The sequence below is a fragment of the Trachypithecus francoisi genome, unplaced genomic scaffold (assembly GCF_009764315.1).
Source record: "Trachypithecus francoisi isolate TF-2019V2 unplaced genomic scaffold, Tfra_2.0 Lachesis_group11, whole genome shotgun sequence".
NCBI lineage: Eukaryota > Metazoa > Chordata > Mammalia > Primates > Cercopithecidae > Trachypithecus > Trachypithecus francoisi.
Window position 1 is genome coordinate 92,306,839 of NW_022681456.1, and position 15,151 is coordinate 92,321,989.

General features: G+C 44.7%; 1 protein-coding gene across 6 annotated transcripts in view; it reads left to right on the forward strand.

The window, feature by feature from the left end:
- PRICKLE1 (prickle planar cell polarity protein 1) overlaps positions 1-15,151 on the forward strand; it is a 124,765-nt gene that overhangs the window by 96,230 nt on the left and 13,384 nt on the right. Inside the window, exon 1 of one of the 6 annotated variants that reach the window (XM_033222374.1) lies at positions 6,070-6,131. The exons of 3 other annotated variants lie outside the window; for them this stretch is intronic. The gene's annotated coding sequence lies outside the window, so the exon portion shown is untranslated. Of the gene's footprint in view, positions 1-6,069; positions 6,132-6,248; positions 6,739-15,151 lie in introns of those variants that run through there. 2 more of the 6 variants (XM_033222372.1, XM_033222373.1) reach the window with 2 other exon arrangements.

Consider the following 15,151-nt stretch of genomic DNA (forward strand, 5'->3'; position numbering starts at 1 on the left):
CTCACAGTATCATAAGTAAATGCAGCAGAGAGTCCACTCTTGAAGCTTGTGACTGGAAGGAAGAAAGCATGGAGAGGAAGTATGCATTCATGTATCTTCTCATACCAACTAATACTTAAATTTGTTTTTTTTTCTTTTTTTTCTTTTTCTTTCTTTTTTTTTTTTTTTTTTTGAGAGAAGTCTCACTCTTAAACCCCAGGTTTTAGTGCAATGGCTTGATCTCGGCTCACTGCAACCTCTGCCTCCTGGGTTCAAACCATTCTCCTGCCTCTGCCTCCCAAGTAGCTGGGATTAAGTCACCTGCCACCATGCCCAGCTAATTTTTATATATTTTAGTACAAATGGGGTTGCACCGTGTTGGCCAGGCTGGTTTTGAACTCCTGACCTCAAGTGATCTGCCCGCCTTGGCCTCCCAAAGTACTGGGATTACAGGTGTGACCCACTGCACCCAGCCTTAAATTCGGAATGTTAGTTTCTGCTTTCAAACTTTTCTTCTGTATATTAATATTGTAGTGTATTTTCTTTATTGTTTCTTCAACAATTTACAAAATTTTACATGAACATTATAAAATGAGGCTGGGCGTGGTGGCTCATGCCTGTAATCTTAGTACTTTGGGAGGCTGAGGCAGGTGGATTGCTTGAGCTCAGGAGTTCAAGACCAACCTGGGGAACATGATGAAACCCCATCTCTACAAAAAAAATGCAAAACTTAGCTTGGGGTGGTGGTGTGCACCTATAATCCCAGCTACCAAGGAGGTTGAGGTTGCAGTGGGCCGAGATCGTGCCCTTGCACTCTAGCGTGGGTGACAGAGCCAGACCCTGTCTCAAATAAATAAATATTTATAGGGTCTGGTGATAGCTCCAGACCCTATCTCAAATAGATAGATACAGCCAGGCACAGTGGCTCATGCCTGTAATCCCAACACTTTGGGAGGCCAAGGCAGGCAGATCACCTGAGGTCAGGAATTCGAGACCAGCCTGAACAACATGGAGAAACCCCATCTCTACTAAAAATACAAAATTAGCCGGGTGTGGTTGTGCATGCCTGTAATCCTAGCTACTCAGGAGGCTGAGGCAGGAGAATCACTTGACCCTGGGAGGTGGAGGTTGTGGTGTGCCGAGATTGTGCCATTGCACTCCAGCCTGGGCAACAAGAGCGAAACTCTTGTCAAAAAAGAAAAGAAAAGAAAAAAGATAAGTTGATAGAGAAAAGGTTTATATATAATGTGAAAATATAAAAATTCATTTATTTTATCAATATAATTTTCAAATGATAATTTCCTATAATCTGCCCTCCCCTGGAAACCATACTACTGGTGTGGTATTTATAGTATCTAAATAATTTTGTAATGTATATGTCAGCTTACCAAATATTACTTGTAACAATATGATCATACTGTATACTGGGGTTTGCAATTTAATAAATGTTAGATATGTTGCCATGGTACGGCTCTCTCAATATTTATTGGAAGATTTTGTCTTAGTTTCTTAACTTTTTGGTAGTTTTTCAGTAGTGAAATTTAAGAGTGTATCAAACCACAGACAGACAGGAGAGGAGTTGAGAGGGTTGCAGAGCCTAAGGTCAGAACCTGAAGTTACTTATCAGTTAAGCTGAATGCTAGTTTAATTATCTGTTCATGAAAAGTAACCAACATTTCCTGGGGTGGGGGAAAGAGTATTTCAGAATAGTTAGTAAGGGGTAGGGTGGGCAAAGATGGCAGTATGTCTTCAGTAGTAGATAACAACCCTGAACAAGGTCAATGAATGGACCTGGTCCTATATTCTCCCTCACAACTTGGGCTGGGGACTCCAGACAGCACAACCGTAAACACCCATCTGGTATTAGTGTCATAACCAGCTATTGAGTCTTTAGAGACCCAGAAAATACTAGAACTGGTGGAGCTTCTGGAAGCATCTAGTTAGAGAGGGAGGTGCCTGGGGGCTGCCTTGGAAGAACAGGGGTGAGGAGAGTTGTAGGAGGGTGTCAGGAGGAAGCCAGTCCAGAACTTCAATAAAGCAGTGACACTTCCGTCTGTTTCTATATCGAGATGTTCATTTCATTTTATTTATTTGTTTTTTGGAGACAGGATATCCCTCTGTCACCCTAGGCTGGAGTACAGTGGCATGATCTCACTGCAACGTCTGCCTCCTGGGTTCAAGCAATTCTTACGCCTCAGCCTCCCAAGTAGCTGGGACTACAGGCACCCGCCACCATGCCCAGCTAAGTTTTGTATAGTAGAGATGGGGCTTCATCATGCTGGCCAGGCTGGTCTTGAAGTCCTGCCCTCAAGTGATCCGCCCGCCTTGGCCTCCCAAAGTGCTGGGATTATAGGTGTGGGCCACTACACCTGGCTGATTTTTTATTTCAGTTGGAAAATGGATTGTGTTCTCTCCTCAAAAGTTCTAAACATTGACCTAATCCAAACTCCAGCATTTTTAGAGATGAAAAAAACAGGCCGGGCGCGGTGGCTCAAGCCTGTAATCCCAGCACTTTGGGAGGCCGAGACGGGCGGATCACGAGGTCAGGAGATCGAGACCATCCTGGCTAACACAGTGAAACCCCGTCTCTACTAAAAATACAAAAACTAGCCGGGCGAGATGGCGGGCGCCTGTAGTCCCAGCTACTCGGGAGGCTGAGGCAGGAGAATGGCGTAAACCCGGGAGGCGGAGCTTGCAGTGAGCTGAGATCTGGCCACTGCACTCCAGTCCCGGCGGCAGAGCGAGACTCTGCCTCAAACAAAAAAAAAAAACAATACCTTAGAGAAGTGATTCCTCCCATTGTCACAGATTTAGTAATTGACAGATAATAGACATTTAAGTCTCCTAACTTCAAACCCAGTGCATCAGGGTGCTGTGAAGGGAGAGTTTACCTCCCTCACAAAGTAGAGTCAGGGAGGGGATGGGTACCTAGGATTATTGGAGTAGTAAACCTAAAGAGGGATTGGGTGTAGAAAACGTTAAAGAACCAGTGCTCTCTAATCACATTGCTTTAAATATAATCAAAGGGGAAAGAGTAATTGGAGACCTTGGGAAACTGCAACCTATTATAAAACTTTATAATGCCTGTTAGCCCTAAGAAGAGCTTGTCATCTGCCTTGGGCCCTTCCCTAGGGATGCCACAGACCCAGGTAATGGTAAGTAGAATTTGCAAATGTTCAATGACCCACCAGGGTTTAATGACCAATCTGGGATACAACAGAAATGTTTAAAATTGACAAGAAAGTAACACATTTGGCATAAACTTTCAGTGGCAACAAATTTGGAAAGAAACAAAGAATCGTTACAGTGATTCCTTTGGATATCAGTTTCTTCATCTGGGTAAGATGGAGGATCCCAAGGGTTTTGTGAACTCTACATTCATATGATTGATTTTGTGATTCTTTTAGGTACCTATCTACATAGTCAGAACAACCAAACTGATGTTCTGGAATATGCTCGCATTGAAAACTAGAACTGTCACCCTATTTAATACTACATCTGCCAACTGCCCCTCAAATTTAGGTCAGATGTCATTTGTGATTATCAGAGCTTTTGATCTCTCTTTTCTATTAAGAAACCTGAAAGACATCTAATCATTTAAATACATTCTTCCTAGATTGCTGGCACTTACAGTAGTTACAAATCCTTTCAAATGTCTGAGACCAAGAGCAACTAACTCTTACCCTTAAAACTAAAAAGGAGGTCTGTTTACAAGGGAAGAAATGAAGGCGAGGAGCAGAAAAGACCTCAAGGTCACTATATACACAACACGGAAGAACCAAGGATTAGCGCCAAAGTTGACTTATACTGTGTCCTTTATCTCTTTCTACCAGACCCAACGCAGCTGGCTGACATTTGACAAACAATGCTGCCTCTTTCTCTGCCCTTGGCATATTTCTGATTTTTTATTATCCTCTCCTCCATTAGGACATTGTAGTTCGCTTGACTTTAGATTAGAAACAGAATTACTTGTACAGGTATAGTATACTTTTGAGGGCCTGAGAAGAATATGTCTGAGAATCATTCATTCACTTAACTTATGTTTATTAAATTTGTCTGCTATGTGCCAGGCATCATTCTAGGTGCTGAGAATACAGTAGTGAGTCCCCAAAGTCCCCAACTTCTAGGAAAGGAGAAAGACAACGAACGATAAACAGACATTTGCCTGGCAATGCTAAGTGTTTTGCAGACAACTATTGCAAAGGGAGGGAGGGTGATATTTTAGTTAGGGAGTTGAAGGCCTCTCTGTAGAGATGACCTTAGAGCAAAGACCAGGATGGAGCGAGGGAACCAAGCCCTGTGAATTTTTGGGCTTCCTTTCTCAACTGGCCCCTAAAGTGTGATCTGCAAGCATGAATATTTCGCCTGGCTGAAACAAAAGGATGCTGGTTGGGGGCCTTGCTCTCCATTCTGCATAAGTTCACCCTTGACAAAAACAACCTCTTTCAGACCAGACTAAAGTCTGTTTCATTCAGATTGAACTCTTCGTGGAAAGCTTGCAACTGTCTTCACACTGCTTCATCACTAAAAAATGCTTACAGTGGGTAACTGTGACAGTACCTGTTGAAAACATAACAAAACGTATTTACAAGTAACTGCCCTAGAGGAAGCACGTTTGCAACGGCTGACATTTGATAGTGATAAGTGCCGCTGTAGTTTGTAGTTGGAAGTGTTTTGTGGCCTGACGAATGGGTAGCTGTCCTTTAAAAGCTATTCCAAAAAGGGTCTGCCTGGCTTAATGCATTCACCTGCTGATACTCCCTTTATCATAATGACATGATATTTCAGGGTTTCATTTAAATCAGTAATTGATTGCACATTTTTCCTATAGGTAGGTAGTTGAAATCTTCCCTGAGGAAGCCCAGAGTGAAGTAGGAAAAAGGAAATCTGACCTAGGTATTCATGGTTAATTTTACAGATCCACAGAGGAAAATGGTAACCTTTGAAGTCTTCCCACAAATCCCTAAACCCTAAGGCCAGAAGAGTTATACATCAGAACGTTTTGGGAATCATCTTCAAAACCGGAATCCATTTGGCCAATAAAGAGTCTTATTTGAATTACAAATTGTGTTGTCTGAATCAGTGTTTCCAAACTAGTCTACCAGCAGAGCCACAACTTTTCTGTTTCTGCCCCTTTAAAAGAGTAACCAAAAAAAAAAAAAAAAAGAAGTCTTAGCTGCCTTACTTTGTAGCTGAGATAACAGAATTTGGTCACAGAGTGATTTACGTGACTGATCTATTTATGGCAACTTGTTTATGTATTTTTAAATCACTGTTACAATGAGCTATTGTTCACTTGTATACTGTAGAACCATATAGGTTGCAAATCACTCCCAAGGAATCCTGATGGCACAGGATTATTTCTTAGCTTACAAAAAAAAAAAAAAAAAAAAAAAAAAGATAACAAAGGCACTGGTGACCACTTTAAATTGCTTTTATTTACTGACATTTTACAAATTGATGAAGCTCTTATATATTGCATTTTCCCCTTCATTCTCTTGGTACTTCTCTCACCTTGTGATAAGGAGGCTATGGTAGAAACTAAAATTTGTAGTTCAGAAGAGATTAGATCTCTACTGATGATTACTAACCTATAACTTTTTTTCTGGGCTTGCTTTGAGGGTATGTTTTGCTTCTCTTGATCCTTTCTGTAGACAACTGAAGCCCAGCTCCACTTTCTCTCAGTGTACCTACAAATAGCTCAGAAACAAGATTAGCTTCGGTATGGGACACTTCCTTGTGTTTGAATAAAGATATTCACTTAACCTATTTGTAAAAACTCTCAATAGTGTACTTGAGTTAGTACTTCGCGTGACCTTGGCTCCTATTCTTTGCTGTTATTTACTGATAAAAATAAATCTCCTGCGCTATGCAGTAGGAATCACTACGAAATTCAGGGAAAGTCCTAAGAGAATTCATATGCTAATGAGCCCTTCCAAGTGAGAACTTGCTTAAATGTGCCATTTGCTGACATCATTGTTATGGGCAGAGTGGAGATGATTTCTTTAAGAGGTGGCCTTTCATATTCTCCCAGCGTTTCGTGGCCCGCGCGTGCACCTGCGGGAGGGGGAAGTTTACATAAGCGTCCTAGGGTATTTGCATCTTAGCGGCTTCACTCACTGGGCTCCGGAGAATGGAGCGGGCGGGCGGCGGTAGGTGCTCGAGCGGTGAGGCTGGCCAAGTGGGTGGGTAACTTTTCGAGGAATTGTGCGCGCAGGACCTCGTGGAGACCTGCCAGGGGCACGGTCAGCAGTGACAGTTCCTGGAAAGCAGGCGGCGGCGGGAGCAGGCTGGGCAGGCGCCGCCCGCGGGCGGGAGCGGGGAGCCGGGCCGGGCTGGGATCGCCAGTCCGGAGGCAGGAGGAGGGCGGGATCGGCAGGAAACGAAATGGTTACTTTTTTTTTTTTTTTCCTACTGCGGGCTCTGATTACTTTTGAAGATCGCCGGCCCCAGGCGGGCTCCCGGCGCTGAGCGGAGACGAGTTTTTCTCCCGGCAGAGAAGGATCCTGGAAGGACGCAGAGCTAGGGCTTGGGGGATGCAGTGGCCTGGACGAGGCGACTCCAACCCGGGGGATCAGAGTCCGTCACGCCGGCAGGGACCGAAGGTCTCTGCGGAGCTGGAGGACCTTTTGTGGGATGCCTCACGGCTGCTGAGGGGCTGCCGCGGGTGAGGATCCCCGCGCTGCGCCGCCAGTGAGCTCGGCGGGGACCAGCCCGGGGGAAAGTGCGTCACGGCGGGGGCGACCCCTCGCCCACCAGGTGGGGCCCGCTGCGAAGTAGTGGGGACCCGGTGCTCGCTGTCCCGCCCTGCTGGGGTCTCCTCCGGAAATGGGTGGGCGCGGGTGAGCCGTAGGACACCCAGCCTTCTTTTCCTTCGGGAGCCCTCCGCGCCCGCTCCGGGCCGCCAGCCTCCGCCAGACGCAGAGCGGGCGGGCGGCTAGTGTGCGCCGAGGGCTCCGGGGCCGGCGCCGCGAGGGGCTGCAGGCCGCGCTCGGCCGCTGTCCAGGCCGCAGGTGGGAGCCGCTGTCTGGGTCCCAGGGCTGGATGGCAGCCGGCGGCGGGTGCTGAACGCGGGAGGGCTGCAGGGTGCGCGTCGGCTAGGGGCTTCTCGTCGGAAGCTGAGGGACAGAAGTGGGGACCCGTGGCTGCTCGGCCCCACCGTCCAGCCGCAGGGCAAGTGCCGCTCGGTGGAGGTGACGCGGCGCGAAGAGCGGCGCGAGGCTTTCTGCTGGAGGAGGGTAACGGGGAGTTCGAAGGCGACTGTTCTATGCTGGGGGACAAGGGGGAATGTTCTCTCGGGGCTTCGCGTCGGCGCCGAGGATGGGTTCCCTTGCAGCCTCTGGGTCTTGACGTCGGCCTCTGGCTCCTTGGGCCGGGGACGCAGAGAGGGACCGGTGCCGGTCGACCCACGGCCCAGGGCGCCCCCTCGCGGCCCAAGCAGCCGACGCCGCGCGGAGCGCAGGGTTTGCGGGACCCAGGGGGCGCCGACGCCCGCTCTGAGGCGTCTCTGCTGCTGCGGCGGCGGGGACGGGCACGACCCAGGGGACCCCCTGCACCATCACTGGCAGCCCCATCAAGAATTGGCCGGCTGAGTTTTCCCGAAGTAGGGTGACATCCTTTCCTTCCCACTTCCTCCAGCCCCATTTTTAAAAGCTCGGCCGGTCCCGTTAGTCTATGTCCGTATAAGCCAGGCTATGTGTGGAATTTGTTTTTACAACTCGAGTCTTGTGACTTCTCAAACACTTTCTTGAAGTGTTTTCTCTGGAAACTTGTTTCAAATGAGTGCTGTAAGTTTCACAAAGAGGAGTGTTGTTCAGGAGCCAACAGGTGACGGGGCGAAACCTGAGTCTGTGTGTACATTGGAGTCAAGTCTGGCTGCCGTTTCCTCGGGCCACTGTTGAAAATAGAAATCCAAAAAATCAATAGAAGACTAAGGGGAACACGATTTTGAGAAAATACCTGCATCCCCCATTATGGAAAATAATGGGCTCATTAGAGCAGCGCCTTGTGTAGTGCCCCTCGTTCCACGGCGTGCATTTTGGATTTTGTCTTTACTTACCCGTGTGTGAATAACCTGACCCTAGAAGCGCCGTGCTGGCGAAGGACCAGGCTTTGTCGTCATATTTCCTCCTTTTGTTTCTTACTGTCATGGAATGTATTTGTGCATGAAATTAGAATGCTTTGAAAGAGTTCCACATTTCCTCTTGGAAAAATGGATAATTTCTTGACCATTGGGTGGTGCGTGACAGCCCACTCAGCTGTTGGGAAATGTACAAACTGGATGGAGGTTCACCTGGAAAATACAGAAAATACCAAAGGGCACATGGCCTAATGCCAATAATTGCTCCTATGGAGAACTTTTAGTAAAGGAATGTTTCATAAACAATGTCTTCTGATAACTTCATTATTTTTTACTTTTCAAATAAGTGAAATTGAATTGGGCTTTGTTGGCAGTGACTTTGTCTTTAGTAGACAGTAAGCACTGAATGCTCTTTGAGTGTGTGAAACCTTTAAAGATGACAGTTTAGTGTCCCTTTTACTATAACATTCACATCTCGATTGAAGTTAAGGACATCATAAACAAGGAAATGTGTATATCCAAAACGGTGGTGTATTTTGTGTTTTGAAAAAAATGGATGTGTGACATGTTTCTGTACTGCTCAATTAGTCTGTAGTTAAATTTAATTCACCTGCATAGGTAGCCTGGGAGAATTGGAGTAGCTTTTGAATGGAGAACCCGTGATCTGCACCTTCCATGCACTAAGGCCTTGTTAACAAGCATTTTAACAAAGAAACTGTTAAACAGTTTGTAGCCCACGGATGGCACTTAGCAGCGGGGGACACCTAGGGAATGTTGGCCTAACTGACTTCACAAATCAGTATCTGTTCTGGCTTTTGGTGATCAAAGGATTTCTAACTTCCCTGGGCATGTTCACAGAAGAAATACCTTTCATAGGGATCTTACAATGCCATGGTAGTCTTCATATAGGTACTAGAGTGGGATTGCATTGGAGAAAAAAATTGTAATTAGGGATATGACCTTAGACTTCATTTTCAATGTCAGGCCCTGACAATTACTGTTTTCTATTTGCATGATTTTGATTTGGTGACTTGGTTCAAGAAAATTATGAATAATAGGAATCATACCAGACTTGATATACAGTTACAGCCTCAATATGTATCTGATTAAACTCATTCTCCTGAAATCCCTCAAATCCTCACTTCCCTTCTGAGTTGCCTTGAGGTACTTATGTATTGGTATGTCAATCACCTAATACTCAAAACTGTCTTTGGCCCAATTTCTTCCTTTCCTGTTAGTTCCTTTTACTTTTCCTCCCAAGTCACCATGTGTAGGCTTGCTTAGGGACAGTGTACTAATTGGCCCCTCTTGGGTTCTTTATCTTTTTCCTGACCATCACTACCATATTAATATTTAAGACCCAGAAGTATCTTGTGGTAGTCTCCATTCATGTCTTTTGCAGTTTCCCGTTGCCTGTAGTGATAAACCCACAGTTTTCTGCCTGAAATGTATAATTCTTGAAAATAGGATTCAGACACCATTGCCATCTGTTGTTGCTTCTTTGGAAGAATCTATCTTCTAGCAAAACTGTCCACTCTTCACTGCCTCTGGACCTTCATATACTGTGCTGACTTATTAAGCTCTTTATAGAAACATAGTAATGGCTCGTTTATGTATATGTCAAGGTCAATCAAGATAATAATCCTTAGCTATCCTGGAAGCAGCATACAGACCAGTAGAAAATGAAATGATCCCCAAGTGGCCAAAATAGCATAACAAAATAATAAACTTTCTCTTTGGTTTGAATAACACCTTCTCACACTGTATGCTATCTTATTTCACCAGTGGTTACTGTGCTTATAGGAGAAGTGCTTAAGCCCTTGTCCATGCCATAATTACTACATATACTTTTTTTTTTTTTTTTTGAGGCAGGGTCTTGCTGTATTGCCCAGGCTGGTCTCAGACTGCTGGTCTCAAGCAGTCCTCCCACTTCAGTCCCCAGGTAGCTGAGAGTATAGGCACATCCCCAGCTTCTATGTACTTTTAGACAAACTTTTTCAAAGAATAGTTACCTAATACTGGAAGCAACACATTTTAAAAGGTTTGGAGGTTGTTAGTTGTGGGCAAAAGGGAAAGTCAAGGAGAGACAAGTAGCAGGGATGACAACATGAGGGCAGGGAGAAAAACCTCCAAAAAGTTTGCTAGTTGTCATACATTTATGGGTCAAGGGCCATTCTGTTTCTTGAATCGTGAAGCCAGTGTTTTCTACTGTGCTCAAAATGAAAACAAATGGTCAACCAAAGGCTAAATCACATATAATTTTTATACGTGCCACCATGGAAGACAGCAAGGAGATGAATAATGGAATTTTCTTTTTCTTTCTTTTTTTTTTTTTTTTTTTAGGTGGAGTTTTGCTCTTGTTGCCCAGGCTGGAGTGCAGTGGCGCGATCTTGGTTCACTGCAACCTCTGCCTCCCGGGTTCAAGCAATTCTCCTGCCTTAGCCTCCCAAGTAGTGGGATTACAGGCATGCATCACCATGCCCAGCTAATTTTGTATTTTTAGTAGAGATGGGGTTTCACCATGTTGATCAGGCTGGTCTCGAACTCCTGACCTCAAGTAATCCACCCACCTCGGCCTCCTACAGTGCTGGGATTACAGGCATGAGCCACTGCACCTGGCCATTACATTTCTTTTTAAGATCTGGCTTTTAATGGAATAAATGTCAGTTGGCTTCTTTTGACATTCCCCAAACCATTCAATAACAACTGTAGATATAAGGATGAATTAATGAATGCAGTGAATGAATCTAGAAAGTAAATTTCACAAAGGAACCCCTCATTATATCACTATGTTATATGAATGAAGCCATACTGGAATTTGGGGAACAAGCTTTACCTAAGGCAACTAGAAAAACTGCCATGCTCCACAGACCACTACACATGCTGTGTGCGAATGTGTGCACGCACACATGCTACGTGTATGTGTTGGCGGTTTTACGTGGGGACTGGTTAGAAGCTGCTTCCAAAGCAGCTGGAAATGTTGGCCAATAACTCGGCAAAATTGTCTGCTGTTCAGAAGGCTAAAGCCCTCCCAAGCTCAAAAAGAAGATGAAACTCAGGTTTTGTTATTAACATATTGTTTCAATTCCATTTGTCACTGGTTAGCTTCAAGAAAGTCTGTTTGGTCCCAGTGGAAGCAGCAATGCCATTTGGTACGTTGCAATAGGAGCTTTACTTCTTTATGATCATGAAATTCTTTTCTGTTTTCTGTCTTTTCTATTTTTAAAAAATCAGGTCTCAAGATGTTTGTTGACTTGTCAAAGCTTTGAAGACATCAGGACCAAGTTTACTGAATGCTGAGAGTGTCAGATTCCATTTCCTAAGTCTAGCCCTTATCCTTTGGGTCAGATATTCTCTTGACAATGATGATTGAGAAGTCGTACATCTGCTAGCTGCTTGACTTTGTTACTAATGGTGAGAAATAGCTATTTAACTATTTTGAAGGAAGAGGCAAGAGAAAGGACAGAGGAGGGAAATGGACTGTTCCATTTTCTATTGCATGGAATAGCCCCATGATAATCCTTGCCTTTCTAAAAAAAAAAAGTATCCCAGCTCTCTCTATGTGACCTTGGGCTTCTTTCTCACCTCCCTTATAACCATACCCTTCTTTTTTTTTTTTTTTTTTTTTTTTTTTTTTTTTTTTTGAGACGGAGTCTCGCTCTGCCGCCCAGGCTGGAGTGCAGTGGCCGGATCTCAGCTCACTGCAAGCTCCGCCTCCCGGGTTCACGCCATTCTCCTGCCTCAGCCTCCCAAGTAGCTGGGATTACAGGCGCCCGCCACGTCGCCCGGCTAGTTTTTTGTATTTTTAGTAGAGACGGAGTTTCACCATGTTAGCCAGGATGGTCTCGATCTCCTGACCTCATGATCCACCCGTCTCGGCCTCCCAAAGTGCTGGGATTACAGGCTTGAGCCACCACGCCCGGCCCATACCCTTCTTTTCTGTTTGACATTTGTTTCTCTACTGGACTCTGATAGTAGGCTTTTAGTCTTCAAAATAGTGTCTGCAAAGAACTCATGAACCTGCTAGAGAATTAAGTTTTAACAGCTGTTCCTTGTGCTTGACCACCCCTTCCCATTGACATCTTTGATGGTGGTGGTAGCTGTTAAAAGGTTCTGTGCCCTCTACACGCCTCCTTAATGGTCAGACTGTTTGGAACCTGAACAAACCCATCTCTGAAAACTGTTTTGCTTTTTTTCTCCTGCATTATGAGGTTTACTTATATTCAAAATTATAGAGAGACACTGGAGAAATAGGATGCCTACTGATTTATTTCCAAACTTAGTACAAGATTGGTTAATGCATAGTTGACATTCATTTATGATTAAGGTTGCTACAACATTTTAAGACCAAGACAATAAGCTTGCCTTAGAATAGTTAAGAATACTGATGTTTTGAGCTGTGGCTAGTTAAAAGAATGTAAAAAATACACTCGCAAATGGATCCCACAGAAGTGTGTATACATGTGAGGCAGAGAGAGGAAGAGGGAGGGAGGAGGATGATGCAAAAGCAAATGGAGCAAAATGTAAACCATTGATGAGTCTGGGTAAGGGATGTATCAGAGTTCTTTTACTATTGCAACTTTTTGGAAGTTTAAAGTGATGCCCAAATAAAATTTTACCAAAAAAAAAGTATAGAGCAGGGCCACTGTTAGTTCATCTAAGCATGGTTCTACAAAAGAAAAAAGAAGCATCATAAAAAAAAAGTTTTACTCTGTCATAACCCCAACTTTGAATAGTTCTATTTCCATTATAATGCAGACTACTTTTAAACTGATTCTGCCCATTTCATGTCATCAACCTTAAGAGACAATACCTGAAAATAAAGTTATTACAATTTTTCTATTAGGTCTAATTTACCTGTGGTCTCATATGCTTGGCTTAAAACATGATGTTTTGGCAGACTACATACAGCCATGGTTAGGTATCCTCAGGAAGACCCTTAGCTATGACCCCGAGCAGAAGGAATGGCCAGGCTCCCTTCTTCCTTCTGTGCTGCCAAAGTAAATACCATATAGTGATTTAAATGCCTAAGGAAGGGACATTGTGAGGTCACATATGCATACATATGTGTGTGTGTATGTATATATATGATTTTGTTTGTTTGTTTGCTTTGTTTTGTTTTGTTTTGAGATGGAGTTTTGCTTTTCTTGCCCAGGCTGGAGTGCAATGGCATGATCTCAGCTCACTGCAACCGCCACTTCCTGGCTTCAAGCGATTCTCCTTCCTCAGCCTCCCGAGTAGCTGGGATTACAGGTGTGCACCACGCCTGGATAATTTTGTATTTTTAGTAGAGACAGGATTTCTCCATGTTGGTCAGGCTGGTCTCAAACTCCCGACCTCAGGTGATCCACCCGCCTCGGCCTCCCAAAGTGCTGGGATTACGTGCATGAGCCACCATGCCCAGCCACATTTTCATAATTTTTAGTGTAACTTTTTACAAGCGTAAGAACTATGTTTAGCTGCCACTGCTTTCACCTGACTGATATACTTAAGAACAGACTCTCAGGATCTCTTGGCAAGTACAAGCAATCTTTAAAAATAAAAAAAAGTCAGATGCCATGGCTCACACCTTTAATCCCAGCATTTGGGGAGGCCGAGGCAGGAGGATATTTTGAGTCCAGGAGTTTGAGACCAGCCTGGGCAACATAGGGAGACCCCATCTCTACAAAAATCAAAAACAAAAAACTTTGGTGTGGTGGCACATGTACGTGATCCCAGCTACTTGGGAGGCTGAGGTAGGAGGATTGCTTGGACCTGGGAGGTAGATAGGCTGCAGTGAGCCACTGCACTCCAGCTTCGGTGACAGATAAATAGGAAAAAGAAAAATCTAAATTGAAGTTTTTGTGTTATCAGGTAAAGAAGTTGCTAGAAGCCAGGTACCATGGCTCACGCCTGTAATCCTAGCAATTTGGGAGGCCAAAGCGGGCAGATCACCTGAGGTCAGGAGTTTGAGACCAGCCTGACCAACATGGAGAAACCCCATCTCTAGTAAAAATACAAAATTAGCCGAGTGCAGTGGCTCACGCCTTTAATCACAGCACTTTGGGAGGCCGAAGTGGGCAGATCACCTAAGGTCAGGAGTTCAAGACCAGCCTGACAAACATGGAGAAACCCTGTCTCTACTAAAAATATGAAATTAGCCAGGCATGGTGGTGCATGCCTGTAATCCTAGCTACTTGGGAGGCTGAGGCAGGAGAATTGCTTGAACCCGGGAGGCAGAGGTTGCAGTAAGACAAGATCGCGCCCAGCCTGGGCAACAAGAGCAAAACTCAAAAAAAGAAAGGAAAAGAAAAAAGAAGTTGCTAGTGATGATGTAGCGACTCTTAGCACAGCCTGGTCCCAGTGGAGTCCATGCCATATAACTTTTGGGTTTTTTTTTTTTTTTTTTTGAGACGAAGTTTTGCTCTCGTCACCCAGGCTGGAGTGCAATGGTGTGATCTGGGCTCACTGCAACTTCCGGTTCAAGCAATTCTCCTGCCTCAACCTCCTGAGTAGCTGAGATTACAGACACATACCACCATGCCCAGCTAATTTTTATATTTTTAGTAGATAGGGGGTTTCACTACGTTGGCCAGGCTGGTCTTGAACTCCTGACCTCAGGTGGTCTGCCTGCTTCAACCTCCCAAAATGCTGGCATTACAGGTGTGAGCCACTGCACCCAGCCAACATTTTTTAAATGTTTGTGTTTTGATGAGCTCTGAGAACTTGCCAGTGAATGTAATGTTTTGTCATTTTAAATATTCTCTGATATAAAGGAAAAAGAAAAACTTTCCTCAGTGAATAAACTCTGAACCAAGTGCTCATGAGACCATTGAAATTTTACAATCCTTTTTGACTGTACATCCTTAAAATGCCTTCTGTGGGTGAAGTGGACTACCCTCCAGTTGTGTCATTTTGTGTGTCTGCAGCGCAGTAGCTTGGCTGATTCACCAAGAAAAGGGAATTGGCTCCATCAACACTCCCCACAGGAGGCAGCTTGGGGTTGCAGGGGTATAGGATCACAGCCAAGACCGATCCTAAGACCACTTACTGATCTTGGACAATTGACCCTGAGGCATATTGCTCTGAGGCTCAGTTTCCCCATCTGTTAAA